The sequence below is a fragment of the Neodiprion lecontei genome, chromosome 1 (assembly GCF_021901455.1).
Source record: "Neodiprion lecontei isolate iyNeoLeco1 chromosome 1, iyNeoLeco1.1, whole genome shotgun sequence".
Lineage (NCBI taxonomy): Eukaryota > Metazoa > Arthropoda > Insecta > Hymenoptera > Diprionidae > Neodiprion > Neodiprion lecontei.
In genome coordinates, this window is record NC_060260.1 from 22,445,970 (window position 1) to 22,466,772 (window position 20,803).

At 35.6% G+C, this 20,803-nt stretch overlaps 1 protein-coding gene across 2 annotated transcripts in view; it reads left to right on the forward strand.

Moving 5' to 3' along the window:
- LOC107221982 (sodium-coupled monocarboxylate transporter 1) overlaps positions 1-20,803 on the forward strand; it is a 78,216-nt gene that overhangs the window by 31,328 nt on the left and 26,085 nt on the right. The gene's annotated exons all lie outside the window — the stretch shown is intronic.

The following is a 20,803-nucleotide window of genomic DNA, read 5'->3' on the forward strand; positions in this document are numbered from 1 at the left end:
ACAACTTTGGTGAAGTCAACAAATCCTTCGTTTGATCGAATAACTCAAAATATGAGAAGATGCATCATTACTCCTCCAAGTAGTAAGTTATTAACTTCAAAGATCGCTCTTACTGGACTTTGCAATGTCAAATTTTCATATTTTCAAATCTAGAACTTTAACCACCGCCACTTTTGCAATGAAAATTTTCTGACTAAGAATAATAAGATTTTTCCTTTCGAGCACAAATAACGGTCTTCGGTATTGAAGCTTATTCTTCGTAACCAGTTCCGGTGTTGTTAGTATTTGTCATCCGTCAATTCGTAAGTGACGAATCTTTCCAGCATGCGATACATTTCAAGAACTTTGATAAGATTTGATTGGTTTCTAGATTTGCAAACTCGTTTCAAGTTTCCATCGAATATGAGATCCGGTATGTTGTTATTGATTCTCACGCCCATCTGTTAACCGCCATTCGACTCTGCGGTTATGCGAAACTGAAACCAACCGGTAACATATAACTGATTTATTTCGAATGTAACCTCGGAAGTCCGCCTGTAATTTATACCTAAATCCTCTCATTCATATGCAGTTTCAAAGTACCTACTTTATTATACCTAATTTCAAGGCTTTCATTAAACTTTTTGAAATCTGGGCTTACGCAGACCAATTTCAATGGCTCCGTTGCAAACAGCCATTTACAACCTTTGGGCGAGGGTCGCAACAATAAATCAGTCCTCCTCAATCGCCTCCCGACCTCTGTTAACGGTACTTCAAACTTCGACAGAAGGATGATGGATGGTGAAACCAGACCTAATTCAATGTCCGTTCGGATAGTCATAAACGCCGATGATAAAGTCCGGGTAGATGGGATTAATGTGGGAACTGCGCTGCGTAAACTGCATCTTCAATTCAATTTGGTACATGACTCATCGTCAGTTTACAAATAACAATAATTTCAGATTCGTAAAGGTAAATTTTTCCTGTCCAGATTTTGCGCAAATCACGAACGCTAGTTTCAAATAAATACCTAGTTTCGGTTCACAATCAGTTAAATTGTACTATGTTAAACATTTTGATTTATGTAATATTTAACATGATTGACGTTTGAAAAATTTCACCACATACTTCAGAGCTACATTGGCTGATTTCTCAACATTGAACTTGAACTCAAATTACGTCATTTTTTCCATCGTTCGTCACATCCCACGGAATGGTCGTTCGGAATTACACGTCTCTATCCTCTTATGTATCTTTGCGTCAAATTGAATGATTTTTACCTTCATTTTATTTTGTTTTTCTCAATCTCTCATCAGCGAGCACGTCCAAATACATCGTTTGTGTAATGTAAAACTCAGGCAACAGTCTAACAAATTCATTTTTAACGTAGCAGACACACGTGTGAGTTACGCTTTGTTCGAGCAGGTTACCTACACTTTTTATGCTCAAGATGTGAGAGGCGTCGAAATGACTTTGAAACACCACAATCAAGGCCGTACATATTGCGAATAAATACCGTATTCACATTTATGAGAAAACAGACGGACGGATGATTTTGTAAAGTAATATGCAAAATTGTGTGACAGTGTTATTCAAGCTGTCGATCTTTTTTGTTCAAATGATATATAGACTTTTTTACGTGAAGATTGAGAAAATCAAATAATTGCAATCGAGCCGAGGATCGAATTGACATCTCAACTACAGATTATTTTAGTATGACTGTAATAAGACCGGTAACCAACGACTATTTAATTTAATTAAAACAAGTCTCAGAAAGCGTGAGTTTAATTCAATTTTGCAGATGATTTTAAAAACTTTACATAGTTGGACTCAGCAAAAGTTGAATTTATTTTCTTGTCGGGCTGTCAAGAGCTTGAAAAAGTAGAATTGAAACTTTTTAAGCAAAACGTGATTAAACCAGTCTCCTATCTTATTGTCGCAAAAATTTGGTAACCGAAATTCAATGCCGAAAGCCCTACTTTGAACAATATTCGACAGATTATATTATACCAGGTTTTTTTTTCAATAATCTAAAAGCATACCGTTTATTCAAATTTGACGAATTGTAACTCATTTTAGTCTTGAAACGAATTCTCGATGAATCGCCTCGCATAGATTTTATATGATAACATAGAATCCTTACAAGTGGTAAATTCGTGATTCATTAAAAACTAACCAAACAACAAAATAAACTTTAAATCACTGGAATCAGAAGAACGCCAAAACTTTTTGGGATGAATAACATAATATATGTATAAAGTTATTGACAATTAAGTTTATTTTCGACTCAAATTAACAGTTTTTCAATTTTTCAACTCCAGCTGCATATCAAATTCATTTCGAACTGTTGATGCTAATTGTAAGCGACTCAACGATTTACCGATTTAATTTCTGATATCATATCGACTTTTCGTACAAGAATTATGCATCAATCATCGGTCGCACAGGGACGCTCTTTATATTCTTTATCTATAAATATCGGAACGTACTTATACAGAATCGTTACTCGATTGCGGATAATGTAATGACCAACCCTCATTCGATAGATTGGTTATGCCAACCTACTCTGAGAATGCTTATACAAGTAACTGATCAGCGAAGTTACGTTCAATATCAATCGACTGCCAATCAGGACCGATGATTGTTCTAATTCGCCTTGATATTCAACGTCAGCACTTACAATTCGATTCAGAAGGTGTGATGCTGATTCAAAAATCACAAGTATACCGATCGATCAACTGGTACTATCGAGGGATTTAACAACGGTCGATTATTCCATGTTATACAGCCACTCTTTTCGTTATCCACCCTGAACAACACCATGGATTTTTATTACAACTTCTGACCAGCCTGTAGCAGCATCAGAAAGTCGATGCTTGATCAGGTTACTTCGATATATTTGTAGCTCAGAAATTTCAATTCGTCTTTTGAAAAAACTGGCCGAACCTGGACAAACAGGATTTCAAGGTTGTACTACTTTTTTCATCGTCAATATAAGCAACAAATCTAGCATTGTTATTATCTTTTGATGAAAAATATATTTATCCTGAGTATTATCGTTCTCCGAATATTTTTTGTCCAATTTTAATTCGTATATCTACGTGTACTGGAGGATGAAAACAGGAAAGTTTAATAGGAAATAAATTTCTGCTCTTCGTATGTTCATAAAGCGTAAGAGTATGATGAAGTAATTAATTGTATATTTTCATTTTCAATGAAAACGGTAATTCCGATAATTATATGCAGTATAACTTTGCTATATTTATTACTTATTATATATTTCAGCGTATCTTGTATGCTTGAATTTTATTGCCAACGGGAAAAGAATTAAACACATGACCAAATTATTCTTACCGGAATGGCTAAAATATGTATAAGGAAAAACAAAAAAACAAAAAAAAAAAAAAAAACGGAAACGATGTCAACATATTTCTTGTAATAAAAATCAGATAAAATGAGATTTCGTGTGTTCGAGATTCCTTGAAGTTGCTGTGAAATATGATCGAGTAATCGTCGCTACTTCCTACCGCATAAAGTACACATTTTTACTGATCGCAGCTATGCAAATGGAACTTAAATTTTTTGCCTATAAAATTCTGTAATTTATCGCAAAATGATCTCACTTACCAATCGTTTCATTTAATGTTAATCACGTACCTGATAACGACCACAGCGCATATCCGAATATAAATTTGTAAATATTATAACTTGTTAGACTTGTTGGGTACTGATAATAATTGACGCCATGCTTCCATGCGTTTTGAGCCGCCACTCTCTTGTTTCTCATTTTTTATGTTGATCACTCGTTCCCGCCTTCCGCACGACACCTTCGGTCCTGCTTTGTTACGATATCAAGTATTAGAGACAATTAGTATTTTAGTTGATAAATAAATAAAAAACGCCTCTTACGAAAAGTATCACGATTCAGATTTCTTCCGGAAAACTAGTATGTTAGGGTTTTCACCGCAAAATTTCGCGGTGATAACCGAAACGCGATAATTTTTGCGGCAATAATTTAAACGCGCTAGTTCTCGTGGTGAAAGCCGAACATGATAGTTCTTGTAAAAAGCCGAAGCGTGCTGGCTTTCGTAAGAGATCTGAAACATGCTACTTTTCGTAAGAGACGTCGTTACGTCACTCAAGAAGCCAGACAGAGCATAAATATGCCTTTATGGTTTTTTCGCAAGCGGTTGTCGGATTTCTTCCTCCTTTGCGGTGTTGATTTCTTTTGACAGTGACAGCTGGCTGAATCCATCTCAAATCATGCAGGCTAATGGAGGTCATATTCCATAATTGCTCGTAACTTGAGTATCTTCTTTCTTGCCCAAGATAAGCGGACACGTATATTTTATTATTACCCGGATAAATTTCTCTCGCCCGATAACGATTTTTCAAGATTTGAAGGTGAATGTGGGGCTTTCTGATATTCAACGTATAATTCCCGCAAAATGACCGCCAATTTCCCAATGCTGGAGTTTTTCTGAAAATTTTTGTTTCGCACAAGTAGAATCTCATATTTCGTCGAATCAGATATAAAAATCCAAAAAATTTACAAAATCGCAAAAAATATAACAATTTGAAGATGAGAAAAAAAAAACGTATTTTTTTTCTGACACAGCCCAGTTTCGTGATCGCCGAAGATTCGGTATATTTTGGTAAAGAGTATACACTATATACCCTATGAACGGCGATATCGACTTTTTAATTTTTTTCGAGATATAGATTTCTTTAATTATTTTCATTTGGCAGCCATACTTGCATGGTTATATACGCTCCTGAATAGTGTAAGAAACAAGAAGGTCTCCTCCGTTGAATACAACTCAATTCTTCATTTCCCTGTAGATGAGAATTACTGCAAAAATAATATAATATCAGTTTTTGGATTTCGTAAAGAAATGTTTTTGAGCAAACACGAGAAGCTTACATTGATTATCAAATTACAGAGAAAAGAATAACAACCAATGTTTCATTTTGCAGAATCGGAAAGAATAATAAAATAAAATAATGTTATCGATCAGATTAGGCTTCTCGTGTTTGCTCAAAAATATTCCTTTGCGAAATTCAAAAACTGATATTATATTATTTTCGCAGGAATTCGCAACTGCAAGGAAATGCAGAAGCGAGTTACATTCCATGCAAGAGGTCTTCTCGTTCCTTATACTATTCAAAAGCGTACCTAACCATCTAAGCACGGCTTCCAAATGAAAATAATTAAAGAAATCTGTATCTCGAAAAATAATAATAAATCGATATTGCCGTTCATAGGGTATATAGTGTATACTCCCTACCAACACATACTAAATTTTTATAAAAATCGAAATTCTGCTTTTTCAGAAAAACAAAATTTATTTTTTTCATTCAAATCACTATATTTTTTGCAATTTTGTAAAGTTTTCCGATTTTGATACTTGATTCGACGGATCGTGAGACGCATTCCGAAACGAGGATTTTTAAAAAAGCTCAGATATTGCAAGATTGGTGATTATTTTCCGGAAATGTCCACATTTATCTTAAAATCTTAAAAAAATCGTTATCGGCCGTGAAAAATTTATTTGGCTAATAATAAAATATACGTATCCGCTTATTTTGGGCAAGGATAAACATACTTCAGTTACGAGCAATTATGGAGTATGACCTCCGCTGGCCTGCATGGTTTGAGATGGATTCAGTCAGCTCACAACCTCGTATCCGTTACAGATTAACGGCCTTCTGTTATTCTTGTGGCTTGACTGTTCATGACGGTTTTTCAACTTTCCTGATGTATTTACAATTACAGAAATTTACACGATTTTTCGAGATAATTCACGTATGTGATGTAAGTATCACGGTTTGCAAAAAAACTTGCTTTTTCTTTTTTTGCTTCTCCTGATTATGTATGATTTTTTCTCGTTTCAATTATATTGTTAGCTTCTGACGAGAGCCATCCGAAAGGTCCGAAACGTCAAGTAAGTGACAATTTTTTCATTTCGACGTAAAACACCGAGACTCTACATTCACGGATATTGTGAAATAAAAAATACGTTTATTAATTAATTTGTAAATTTCGCTTTGACGAACAGTTTGACATTATTCCTCACTGATGATATACTTTTAAAAATTATGAAAGAGAGGCGAAATATCGGAAAATAGAGTGCAGTTATCACCAGCAAAAATTCCCATCCTATTATTCTCTCTCTCTCTCTCTCTCTGTCTTTCTCTTTTTCACACTCTTTCTCTCTGTCTCTCTCTCTCTCATCCTCCCTTCCGTCACACGCGACGAGACTTTAATTGGTCTGAATGGAATTACGGGCGTAACACAGTTCGGCACGTTTGCCTCCGAGGGATTGATTTGTTCGTCATTGACGTTTCGCGTCTTGCCTCGGCGGCGCATTTGACACCCCGTTAATTGCCATATCGCTAAAATCAACGCCAATTTCATCGGATCTAACCTCTTCTCGGTTAACCTGCATGCACGCCCATCCCTCTCATTTCCAAGGCTCTTCAGACCACGTGCTATTCGCGGTAATTCAATATCCCTTGATCATTTTCCGCTCCCGGTATATGAACGCGAAACGTTTCGTGGTTGAAAACTATGTACAGAAACGTGGCGACTGGAATTGCCTGCGAATGTGAAGTTGAATCGAAAATCTGCAGGGTGGAAATTTCATTTGTTTTATTTATTCGTTACGCTCTAGCTGCCAAACTCATTTTCATTTTCTACTCGGACCTTTATTTTACGGTTATGGTGATAAACAAATATAGTCGAGGGGAAGTTTGAAGTCAAAATTTCTCTCGGTGTATAATAATGTAAAATTTACTGCCGTAGCGACGCGATGACTTGACTAAGACGAGAATTGCTTCATGTTTTAGTCGCTGTCAGTCATCTGTGCTAGATTATATTCATACCGCGCCTGATTAGAAAATCGTTTATTATAACCATCGTTACGAAACTGAAAGTCATTACATACATTCTTGTTCCTGGATATACGTATCGCGTTAAATAGAAACGCTTTTCTCCAACCTCAATATACGATTACGGAAAAGTTAAATTCAGCTCATCAATCAAGTATTCAATGTTGATGTGCCTGTATTATACGATTTTTCAGTCTATCACATATCAGTCACGCAAACTTTTCCAAAATACATATGAACGAAGACAAATCCATAAATTCTTCACACAGCTGATCGCAAAATTTGAAATAATCGAAAGATTCGAAAATAAAATCGAAATTTGTTGTGAGAATAATTGTGAAATTGCTAAGAAAATTTGAAAGTAATGCACATCTTAAATAAATCAGCACTTCGATTTCATTCCAGAGAAAAGTGCTGCGGTCATGTTTATTCAATGGTGTTCGAATTTTGTGTAATTTTTGGTATTTACAAATATTCTCGAGAGTTTTATGGGGCGCGTCGCTGCGCAAGTCGCGTGAATTTCCTTCTCGTTTATCTGTATTCCATAACATCAGTGTTGCCGTAAAGTAACATAAATAATTGTACAGCCCTCAAAAAAAACCTTCAGGTCGTATGGTATGTGTTATTTCGGAAAACATACGTCCTTGTTCGTTTTGAAATTCATGTCGCAAAAAAATTGCCTCAGGATATTTGATGCTAAATATTCACCGTTATTCAGCCATGGTATGAATTTTGAAGTGAAAAATTAAAAAGTAACGCCTCGTCATAAATTTGCAACGCATATCTGTATAAGTTTATACCGACATGAATTATACAAAAAGAAATGCGATGTTCCAAGCCAAATCGCAGGATTGCGATACTTTACCTTTATGCGTACAGCAAGAACATGTTTATCAATACGCATTTTTTTTTTAGAAGATTCTTTTTTGTTTTGTTTTAATTTTACCTCTGCCAGTCACATCTAATTTGAAAAATAATATTTAACTCTGGGATCTTAAAAAGTACGCTCCTTATACCAAATCACCTTACAATGTCACTCAATACATTAAGTAATAGCATCGTTTTGACGCAATTGTTATCAATGATTTGAAAAGTCTTGAATCGCAAGTTGTCGGGATATTTCGATATTGCGAGACAAAAAAAGATCCGGCTTAATTACAAGACTAAGCATGATTTAGAGAATGATATGGCGAAACGATTAAGTTTCAGAAATCGATTTATTATACGTACATGGATCCAGTATTGAATTCAGTAACGATGAGACGAACGTCTAGTAACAATGAAAGAAAATGTGGTTATTCGTATTTATTAAAAGTAATGATACTATAAATTTTTTATCTCACCACAGAAATGTTTTAACCTATGCAAAAACAATTAACTGAATTCGATCATTTGATTTACAAATGAAAAATTGAATTCAATCAACCTTTGTCAATCAATTTTTGATCTTTGAATATTAAAACTGAAAATGAAAATGAAAATTGTTAATTGTATCTCATGAAGCTTCGCCTGTATTTGCTCCTGAACTTGGTTAACACTGTATTTTTAATTATTTTTTGAGTAAATAAGTAACTCTCAAACCCGATGGAGCGCCACTTCCTGGCGATAAACCGAACTGACAATTCTCAAAATCATCCTGATCTCAACTACGAGTACGAGAGACAACGATTCGTAGAATTTGAGTCGTGTTTCATTTAAAAAATACCAATGTGTAAAACGTGTGGCAAAAAAAAAAAAAAATAGCATATCTGAAGAAATAATCGACATAAACATTTTATATGTATCGAATTTTTTAACAGTTTTCTTAATTCTATGATTCAAGATGAAGAAAAAAACATCCCTTCACTATTTTCAATATCTCCTGTCGTTTTCGAGTCAACTTTATTTGCAAAGTGATGAAAATTAATTGGCAAAAATTTTACATCATCGATCGAGGAAGAGCTGCAAGTAATCGCGACGAGCGTCTCATCTTTCAAACGCGAAGGCGTCGCGACGTCGTTCGAAGCCGGTCGACGACCTGAACTTGTCGCATTTGCCGTTCGCAATCGTTACTCGTGGAAAATCTTCGTCTCTTGTTCTGACGTGACCTAGGCTAATCTAGCCTAGTACAAGGATATCCCGTAGCAAATATAGAGTCCATGGCTGATGTGCCGCTCCTGCTGCAGTTTATTATACAGTATATTGCACCAAGGAACGCATAAACTAGGGAAATAGTTGTTTAAAGATTAACCAAGAGCCGGATTAAGTGCGGCAAATATTTATTTGCAAACAACACGATTGTCACTCAATTGTTTTATCTATCCACTTCACCGCGTATTTCGTGCAAACAAGGAATAGAAATTACATCCACGGCTCATGTCTCGCAGAAGTAATTCATGAGCCTCCCTCTGGAAATTTCCAAAACCTACAACCAGCTGCGTAAGACTTACGATTCCATTTTCTTTTGCATGAATCTTTTCTCTCCCACTTCTTTTCACGGAATAAAGACTTCGGTAATATATTTTCAACTATTATCAAGCAGAGAAAAGACTATTTGTCAAGCTTGCGTAAAACTGAATCTGAATTTAAGACCTGGCGTAAGACAGATTTGCAAGTCACATAACTTGGTGTTCAAATATCATCTTTTTGTACATGTACATAAAAAGGTGTAAGTCTTAACGTCCGTCTAAGAGAGAGACAAAAAAACTACAAGAATTTAAAAATTAATATTTTTCATGCAAAATGCGAATGGCTTAGCAAATATCAACGTAGTATAGGTATTTCACAAGTAATATAAATACACGCGATGAAGAACGACTTGTAAATACAAATTTACATGTCAGATTTACTACTGCCGGTTGATTTGCAAATTGAATTTTTACGCAGTCATAGTCATAAAGAGGCTCGAATGGATGAAAATTTAAGAAATGATTACAGTCGATTTTTAAGCGTCTTTTTTTAATATACCACGTATCTTTACAACATCAACCACAACTCTAGTAAGATTTTTTGTCAATATTGTTATTGCCCGGTTCGTTGTATGACGAGGTGATGATACTTTTTGTTTCATTGTTTTTTTGTTCTTTAATATAATTTTTTCTGAGCAGACATGTGAGGAAGAGGAAAATAAGCCGTTGAATTGACCTGTCAATAACTCGGGAATTCATTCTAATTCACCTGAGTTATTAAGAATTGAATGAATTAATGAAAAGCAACCGAGTAATAACTAAAATAATTTACATTGAGCGGAAAATAACTGCATTGATGAGAAATAACGAAGAAATAACTGATGTGATGAGATTATCGTGAGACAAAATTAATTTGCATTGGATGAATTAATTTGAACAACAGGAAATATTATAATTGAGTTGAAACGATTGAATATGAACTTGAATTTTAATAAATTACTGTGATAATTAGTGGGTACAAATTATTTGAATTGGATAAGTTGAGTTGAATTGAAAAAAATTAATTTGAATTGAATAAATGAATTCGAAAAAACAGCGCATACGAAAATTAAATTGAAATAATAGAATATGAATTTAAATTGTATTGAATTAGTGTAAAAATTAATTTAAATTGTATGAATTGAAAAAACGAGCTGACAGTGAATTGAAAAAAAAAATTAATTTGAATTGGATAGATTAATTTGAAATAACAAGGAATGTGAAAATTGAATTGAAATAATCGAATATGAACTTAAATTGTATTGAATTGGTGTAAAAATTAATTTAAATTGTATGAATTGAAAAAACGAGCTGACAGTGAATTGAAAAAAAAATTAATTTAAATTGGATGGATTAATTTGAAATAACAAGGAATGTGAAAATTGAATTGAAATAATCGAATATGAACTTAAATATAAATTAATCACTGCGAAAAATAATTTGAACTGAACGCATTGGAAAAATTAATTCTTATTAAAGGCATTAATTCAATTTAATTGAACCGAAACAAAAAATTATTGCGTCACTCGAATGTTGAGTATTATTCAGATTTATTATTATTGAAATTCACGATTTGTTCCCATTGCCATGCAATCGTACATGCTAAGTAGAAGATGCAACCGAATGCGCAGAATTTTTTGCTGCACATGCACACGTGCGTATATCGTGAAATACAGCGGAAAGAAAATAACGAGACGATGATGATAATAATAGGGTATAAATCGTTTCTCGCCACAATCAGCGAGGCACATTAATGCGGTGCAATATTACACAGAAAATGAAAAGTGTGCAGCATCGTAATGCAGCCCAAGCAGCCTGACGCAAAACCTCGTCGCACCTTTCGGAATCTAACCCATTAAATCCATTAGACCAAGTGACGACTCGAGCATCCGTCAAGACGAATCCATGACATTTAACGACGCCATCGCAGTATTGCAAGGATATAAAATACTTACGACATCGTTCACTTTTTACTGGACCATCAAACCATGCAATAATTGTTCGATTTCAATGGATGAACGTTCCGCGCACTAAGTCTAAGTCCTTTAGACAGTAACCAATACCATAGTGCAACACGAAGTACGAAACAATCTGTTCCGTCTTTGGAAAGCTCGTAACTCAATTAATCATTAAGCCCGAGCAGCTGAACTTGAAGAAAAATATTGCTATACATCGTTGAAGCCGATGTCTCTTCAATTCATTATCTTATTATGAAAAACATATTTTTTCCAAGGTTTCACTTGTTTGACAGATTTTATAATAGGTGTCACGTATCTTGAAATAAAAGAATAACAAATTGTACCTAGAGTGACTTCATCTGCGAATATGTCTAATTATACAGATCTGCAACGAAATCCTCCTTCAAGTAAAATAGTATAGTTATGAAGATTTTAATGCGCCGAATCTATATCTGATTTCCATTTTTTTTTTTTTTTTTGTCACGTATATATTTCATGGTACGATTTTTTCTTTTATTGTTCAAAATTCAGAGTTTGTTGTGTTTTGTTTTTGTGTTTACACTGCTTTAATCTATTCAAATAGTATCTGTACAGACAAAACCAGTTTGAACTGATAAAAAAGGAAAGACAGATATAGCCTAACGTTCTTTTTACACCAATCAACGCCCCTGCACAGTTTTTGTTGCGACTTCATATGACGCAGTACGAAAAAAAAGAAAACTACAAAATAACTAGAATTATACTAGTAGATATAATAATAGATTTCATGACAATTTAGATGTTCAAGCTTTTTGACTGTATAACTTTTTTATAAAGATTTTTGGTATCTTTAGTGTTTGGTTATAATTTGTTAGCAAAAATAGCGTTTTATTAATAAAAAAACATTGATGAAAAGTATACGTGGTACATCCTTTTCATCACTATATTTCGATTCAAGAGCGTCAAATCTATTATAGTTGCACATAATAATAAATAGGTGAATAGAATCTTTTTTTGCAATCCAGTATTATTCGTTTGAACAAATTCTGTAATGAAAATTCTATACCCAATATACATATATATATATATTATATATTGTTTATTGAGATTGAGTTTGTTTCGCGCTCGGCCGATTGTGGCGCTGTAGGTTTCTCTGTGTTGCCAACATAACTGTCTAGTGTAAAAAATTAGCCGTCTCAGATTTATTGTCCCCAAGTATACGTAAATGGAACACAAAGGTACGAAAGTTGCACTTTTTTGTGCGGTACTATTAATAAGTTCGAGGACTAATTCTCGACAATGAGCGTTTGTAGTCAGAATTGGGAAATCGAGGTTCTGAGAAATGCCCGTGAAAGGCTCCATTGAGAGGTTGCACTGGATCGATATTCTGTCACTGTAAGTAAATTCACGTGATGTCACGAATCTCTATGGTTTCGTAAAAGGTTGCAACTGATCTTAACTGTTTTCGCATAACTTCAAATGATCTCAGCAATTAGCGCGTCTTTGTTACATTGTTTATTGTATTTTACAATCAGAATTTTAGTATAGTTTCTTTTGCCACATTTCATCAGTGACTTGATCTAAAATTTTGCAAGTGAAAAAATACAATCGTTGGTTTTAATACCATCAAATTTAACTGCGTACATATTCCACTTTAAATTCCTCAAATATCGTACGCAAAAGTAAACAAGCCTTCCACAAATCAGACCGAAAGGTTGCGTACCTTGCCATACCTCGAAGAAAAGTACTTTATAGAACGCGAGGATGTTTCACACTGTTTTCCATACATGTTTTCCGTACACAAAGTACCCGTTTCTAACGACAGTCACGTGAGTCTGCGAATGCGCATGCGCGGAGTACTGAAAACGCACTTTTCAGTCCTAGGAGTTGCAAGTGGTTTTATTTGTACCGCGCGCATGCGCTGTCGCGAAGAAGTCTGATACTCCGTAACCTTAACCTCAATTTCGTAGTCCGTTAAAACACGCCAAACATACTCTTGTTGTACGAAGAATCGTGTGTAATTAGGTGGCAACGGTCTTTTCGCCTTGCGTATTCGTCTCGAGTTTTCCTCCTTGATACACAATATGCCATTCCAAACGGCGTTTCTTTGATTATCCAAGTGCGTCTTAGAATCTCTTCTTTCTTTTTTCCCCAATCCCGTGTCAGCTGTACCTACTTCTCCTCGCAGCAGCGAGTCGACACAGCCTGGTACGACCTCCAATGGAAGTGCCTGTACACACGCGCAGTATAATTTTCGCAAAAGAGATGAACGAGGCGCGTGTTCCAAAGAGATATGAGTCGATTATTATTAAATCGAACGATCCACTGTCAGATTGCCGGCGCACGTCTGTCGTTTCTCGATTCAATTCAATCCTTTTCCTGATCCTGCCCCGTCGTCGGGGTGGTTCGTACGTGCCGAATCGTTGAAACGCCGCGTTAAAACGTCAAGTAAATAAATCTTCGCTGCATTTGCGAGTATTTGTTATTTAATGTAAATAAAACAAGGATGTAGGTACCCTCGGATTGTTACAACTCCCGGTGAACGAGGCGTGCAATGCTAACGGACGTGTGAAACCTTCGCTTCCGGAGCGTGTCTAAAGGGCCTCCTGTTTATTATAGTATACGCAGGAAAACCCTTGTTAATTCAAAATTTCGATGAATAATTGAATAACCAACCGGGAAATCAACACATGGTTCAAAAGTTTGCGCAGTGTGTTATATTTTATACCAACCACCCGGTTTGTATTTGCGCTTCTCGGGGAAAAAAAGCCACGGCTTGTAGTTCAGCCTGCTTCGCAGTTCAATGATTCGAGTAGGTAGAGGAGATTAATTTTACGATCGCTGTGCGCACCGGCAATGTCGATATAATACTAGATTATAAAATGAAGGTTGAAAATAAAAAAAAATAAAATCAAATAAAAAAAAAAGAAATTTTAAAAAAGTCGAGATTTTATAGCCTACGTAAAAACACTCCCAGCCAATACTGGAAACCAATTTATTCAACCTAGATCCAGACAATGATCCATGACTGAATATAATTGATAGCAAAAGTCACGATTTAGAGTTAAAATCGATTCGAAACTCCGATTATACATTTACGGGGTAAAACCTGCACAAGTATAATTTTTTCGTATATTTACTTACAATAGCAGTCTAATCTGATTTTTTTTCGTGCCACACAAATTGACGATAAAAAATAGTCGGGATACTAGAAAATAAGAGAAGAAAAATGTGCGTGTGGATTGAAGCTGTTGGTTGATTTTTCAAACCCTTCGCAAAAAGCCCATTTTTACAAAATAACATTCATGAAATAGCATTGCAATGTTTTTTTATGATCCCGGTTTTATCGAAAATAGAAAAAAAATAAGAAATGTGCATGCGTCCAATGCTTTTGAACCACAACATTGAATGCGAAGTTAATTTATGCCGTAAATTTGCAGCATTGTTTCTACGCTGGTGGCTTAGGATATCATTGTTTCAGGAAACAATTATTTCAACAATAATATTAGCGCGTTTATGATGTATTATAATGTGTACCTGTATTATTGTATAAACTTCACTACAGAGACTGATTGCCGGTTACGCAGCATGAAACGTTAGCCATAAAATGTATTGAACAATTTTCCGAGCTAGATATTGTAATTATTCACCTAATAATAATAAAAACTACAGTGATGCCAATTTGTTTTCAAGCAACTAATTGGCTTCTCTTCAGTTATTGAAAGCGTAAAAAAATTAACGAACTGTTTACAAAATTATAACCGCGCTAAAATCATCTCAAAATGGCTGTACCTTCATGTTCTAGGCTGTTATACAGAATTCATCTCACGCACGCTGCAGGGCGAAGATAATTGCGATCGCTACCAGGGAATCCCCGGTTAAATTAATTACTCTCGCGGCAATAAATTTCACGTTTCGATTGACGACCACCGGTTGCGTGCAGCCAAACGCCGGAGGGAGTCTTCTCACTGAATCCGGAATAACCCTTACAGGAAATCCAGACGACGCGACGTGTCTATATTGGGTTAACCACCCAATTCTTTCGCGAGTTCTGAAACAACTATTTGAAATAATAACATGCACAACAAGCAATCCGACACAATTCATATTTGATCTATTTTTACGCAGAAAATATGTGACACGTTTCTTCCTTTGAAGACAGACCAATGCACATTATTTCTTTAAAATATCACTATTTCAGGTAAATATAATAGTTGATTGACGTTTCGTGGTTGAAAAAAAAAAAAATAAAATAAAATAATTGCGCCTGACAAAAAAACGAAAAACGCAATCACGTGTCAGAAAAATAATTTGCTTTAGCTACTTCTCAGTTTTATTGAACAATCGTGACAATTTACATTGACAATCAGGTAAAGTTGTTTCGAATTTCGAACAGGTGTTTCACCGTATTCATTTAACATATTCGATTCGTTGTCAGTTGACTAAACATCAGCTGCGTGGAAAATTTTTTCCTCTCCGTAACTTCATACGAAATACTAAATGGAACGTACCTGTGTATATTAATATTTCGTAATGATATACAGGCGCTGAAGTGAGCCCTGCGTAAGCATATTTTCAAGCGAGATCCATGTCCGGCAAACAAAGTACATACTAAGCGAATTCGTAACAGAAAGAAAAAAAAAAAAAAAATTGAATTTAAAGAAAGAAAAGTTAATCAACAACGTATTCGTTATACAAGTATAATTATAGATGTGTGTATAGCTGTAGTAAGGTATTTATGATTTCTATAAGTGTAATTAATCAAAGCAGCCGCTGTCACATTTTGAGCCTTGACTTGTATGGATGACGACCCGTTAGTTATTAATTTTTAGAAAGCGATCTTCGGATAGGAAGTTACACAACGTAATCACTAAACCTGATTGTATGCATAGAGAACTGAACGAACTTAATGTATTCATACATGACTAATCGGATCCTGTTTTCATCACCATAGTGATTTCCATCGTCTCTATTTTACGTAACAAGTTAATTCCTGTCGGATGAGGTCGAATGAGTTGATAATATTTGCGTAAACTCAAACGATTATTCACGTGGCACTCTATCCAAAATTCGCATGTTTTATTCCTCGACATTTACAACTACACTAGTTGTTTCTCATATCGTTTTATCAGCGACAATGAAATCGTACGTATCTCTTCGTTTTGCGTTTTGATGGCTATCTTTGAGTTTTACTTTGTTTTGAAGCAGGTTGAAATCCTCGTGATAAGTAGTTTATGTTTCTCGACATTGTTGTGGAAGCCAAATTTTTTTTCGCTTCTCACGTAGTTGGGTTTGTTAAATAGTTTTGGTGGTTATACGGTAAAAAATGTCTAATCAGGAAGTTGGATAGTTTTTGTTGATTCGAAAAATTTATTGAGACTGCAGACCTTCCGGCAGTTGATTTAAGGAGGGTTATAGAGTTTTTTTAAAATGCGAAAGGTGAAGGTGATTTAGGTGCGCTGATTGGTTATGAAAAATATCTACCGAACGGCCTGGACCTCTGTCGATTCCGAATCGGATAAGCTTTGCCACAAAAATTTGCAGTTTTCACTTCAGTTTCCGTAATTTTACGTATGCCAATTGAGAAACTTAGCATTACTCGTGATTGTTATTCAACGAATTATTCAAGCTGTTTCAAGCTCGCTGAGAATTGTACAATGATAACGAAATCGATTTTAAATGAGTCTATTTCTTGGGAACCAATAACGAGGAAAATTGGGAAGATTTGCTCACCACTCTTAATTCGTCATTATACTAACTTTGAAAATATTTTATCAACTACATAGTAGATATGGCTATCAATAACCTATATACAACATTCACGAACTACACAGAACTTCTAATCGGTTAAATGCAATACAAGTTTGTATCTGTGCGTAAAAAATATTTATCCCACGCGTGAGTTTTTGAATTACTTATCACGTGATTAAATATTGTTACATCTGATCGTTACGCGTCATAAACACCTGGATATTGTAACGATAATAATAAAGTTTCAATGATCATTCACAAAAAAAATTACAAAATCATCTTTAAATTCTCAATAATTCCTGTGACGAAACGGAATAATTTTTTTCCTCAGTCGAAGAAACGCGATATTTTAATTTAACAGCAATTTTTCCAAGAAACAAATCAATACAATGATTAAAAATGTACATCAACGATCACGTATGTCTTGTCGATTCAACGAATTCTTTCTCTCAGTGTAAAAAAACCCAGAATGTAGTTAGACATGTGGATCTGGTATTCACCTCGGGGCCTTCGATGACGAGGTCTAGAAACAGCGTGATGGTTTTATCACACGAATGAGACCGCGCACTTTGAAGCGAAGTGATTTTCTGAGAAGTGAAAGCCTTGACGTAAAGTTAGACCCATGCACGCCCATTACTCGATTCGTTAGTAACGAGCTACAAAAGAATTATGTGCCGATATGAGTGTTGGGCACCACTAATTGCATTTTGTATTCATTTAGAAATAGTTACTAATATCAACTGTAATTTGTGTGTCATTCAAATTTATATTTGTTTTTTTTATCTTTCTATTTCACTAAAAAATACAATATGACGGTTACAAATTTTTCCAATAATGGTGGATATGCTTCAATTAATTTTAAATGCATTTGTACGCATCTAGATATCGTACGAGCGAATCAATTCATCGAGAAAACGTCAAATAAGAGTATTGCAATCCTATCGTTTATTACCGATGGGTGGAAAGTTTGAACAGTTTACCCTCTGCGAACAACGGCTGCTTACTGTTCGCAAGAGAACAACTTGAGAATGCACATTCTCAGGACTTGCTGGTTACTGATCAACTGTCAAAATGTTCCGAAACATTTGCAGCTGATCGTTAGGACGATAGCTGTCATAGAGCGAAGACACCCGAGGCGACGACGTCCCCTGAAGCGATATACCGTAAATGGAATGTGTCTGTTCCAAACTGGAAGTTACACATAAGTTTGTTGCGCTTCGGTTGAACATGAGACAGAAGTATGGTTAGCTTCAAACAATTGGATAAGCCTTCTCTCTAGGTCAGTTTGTACGCGTTGAGCCCTTGTTAGCTTCTGAATAAAAAGTAGGAGGCCTGAGTCCGGTTTCTTATCGCGAACGAACGAAAAATCCCCAACGTGTTTGAAACTGGCTTTTGGCGTGTAGAATGGCGCGCGTTTGCCTTTTTCTGTGTGTCTGGTTAACCGGTGGAAGGCTCCCCAGGCTTTGTCCAATCAACCCGAATAAATTTGTCCCTAACTCATACGTGCTCAGACGTAATCTGTTTTCAACTTTAATTCCGAATAATTAGGAACAGTCTACGGTGTTCTATCGGTCACGTAACTCTCCCCTCGCTTCTTTTCTGCTTTTTATGAGGTTTAACCGGTTTAAATAACCGCAGAGAAGAAGCGATCGTTTTCAAGATTGGTGTAACGTATGTCAATCAATAAATCAACAGAATTGTTGTTGCGCTTGCCTTAGAGGGCTAAAAGTCACAGTATTTACTCATCAACTTCGTTTCTAGATTGTAAAATTTACTCGTTTATCCAGAGGGTGCATTTATCAACTTCATTGACTCTAAGAGCTCACGAGCTATACGATGGCTACTTCGATGGCTGTATTTGTCATATGAATTTCGACTTATGGAATATAAATGTCGTTACTACTGATATAGTTAGGGAAAAACGATTGTTTCACGATGGCGTGTTGATGAGCTTCTCAAATAAAGATAACGTTTTACGAAATCTGGTGGCTATATACTCGACCAAAAATCAGTTACACATAACTTACCGAATTCCGAAGTACAAGAAATTTCAACGAGCCAGCACAAATATTCTCGAAGCCATATCAGAAAGGACGAAGGTCTGGAGTTGGGTGGAGCTTGAATAGTCGATAAATTACAATGAAAATGTAGCCCTTGGATACCGGATCAGCTCCTCAGCTCAAGTGCTCGTGAAAGGTTTCAATTTTGAACACTTAAGATCGATGATAGTGCTCAGCTGATCCTTCAAGTTCGCCTCATGGCGGCATCGGGAGAAAAGCCTGATCTCAGCCAACTTTGAACAGTTACCACAACGGAACTATCGAAGTTTTCAGGCGAAATAAAAATTAGGGGCATTGTTTCAATCCTTAAAAATAAAATAAGGTAGTAAAGTACATGTATTCACAAAAATTTGAAATAAACAGAGTTGAAAGACTGAAAAAAATATGACTCTGTATCACTGAACAGATGGTGACACAAATCGCAATCTCTTATTTTAAATTCAAAGATTTCAATCCAAAATCTTACCTGAGTCATCTAGGCCCGCAGTGTGGTTTCAGGCTCGAGGTATTTAATATAGTTGTGGGAAGGCATTATTAATTGAGATAAAAATGACCGTTACAGGTACTTTGATGTCCAGCTTCTTTTCATGTCCAATAAGTTTGCTCGAATTCGATTAAATTGAATATAAAGATTTTGGTATCAAAAACGCGATGAGTTATTTCTACCTCAACGTTGAGTTTACGGTTCTATTGTTTTTTTTTTTTTGTCTGCAGGTAATGTAACTCGGATTTCCGGGCGCGTTGTTCTTTTGTTAGTTCAAACAAGACTGTGCCCTGTAACAGTACTCCTTTACTATTTTATGCTTTCACTATTTTGTTCTCGTCTGTGAAAAATGACACTGCCAGTGATCCATTCGCCTGCAGTGATCTTACGGCAGAGAACGCGAATTGGCGGGAAAAGGCATCGAACGTGAGGGCGCAACGAAAGACGCCAATCATCAAAAATATTCGCAGTACCCTGAGCTGCTCTTTCCCTGCTTTGGATCTACCCTCTCCCTAAGATCATCGCTCTACTATGTTCACGCCGGTTCTCAACTTTAATTAAAAGTTAAATTTATTCCCCTTCCTCGTACAATCGCCATTATCACATCAGCGTCACTTCAACTCCAAGGTTAATGTTACTCCCTACTCTTGGTTCAATTTATCCTCAACTTTTTCAATGCTTTCAATCAACTCTCCATCAAAATGATCGTCTGCGATATGTACCGCACATACATCTACAATTCGTTTGTGAACGTTATTCTAGGACTGGAAAAACACTTCATTTTATTTCGATTTCCCAATGACGTTAACCACGAATGGTAAGCCGTTTTCAGCTCAGCCTTAACAAAATACGAAATCGAATAACGATGCGACTTGGATAATTCTTCAGTGTGTAGCAAAAATAGTAAAGAAAAAGTCAAATGACTTGCGGTCCACATTTGGTACACGACTACTATGCCAACTATAATGTGAACTGTACAATGTTGATGATATAAACCTAATATTTTGAATCATTATTTTATTGTTTGCCATGCAGGTCATTTTCAGAAACCAATAATGCTTAGCTGGAAAATTGTTTCTAGATTGGTTCACGTTAAGGGGATGTCTTGGTCCATTTCGACGTTGACGTATATATCTTCAAATATCAAACTCTACGTATTTCGAACGTGAAAAAGGGCTCAACAACCCCATTCTATACACAATTCTCAACAAAACATGCGGTATGAATTCTACGGAATTTGTTATTGCGATTTCTTCTAATCCATGCCATTTCTTT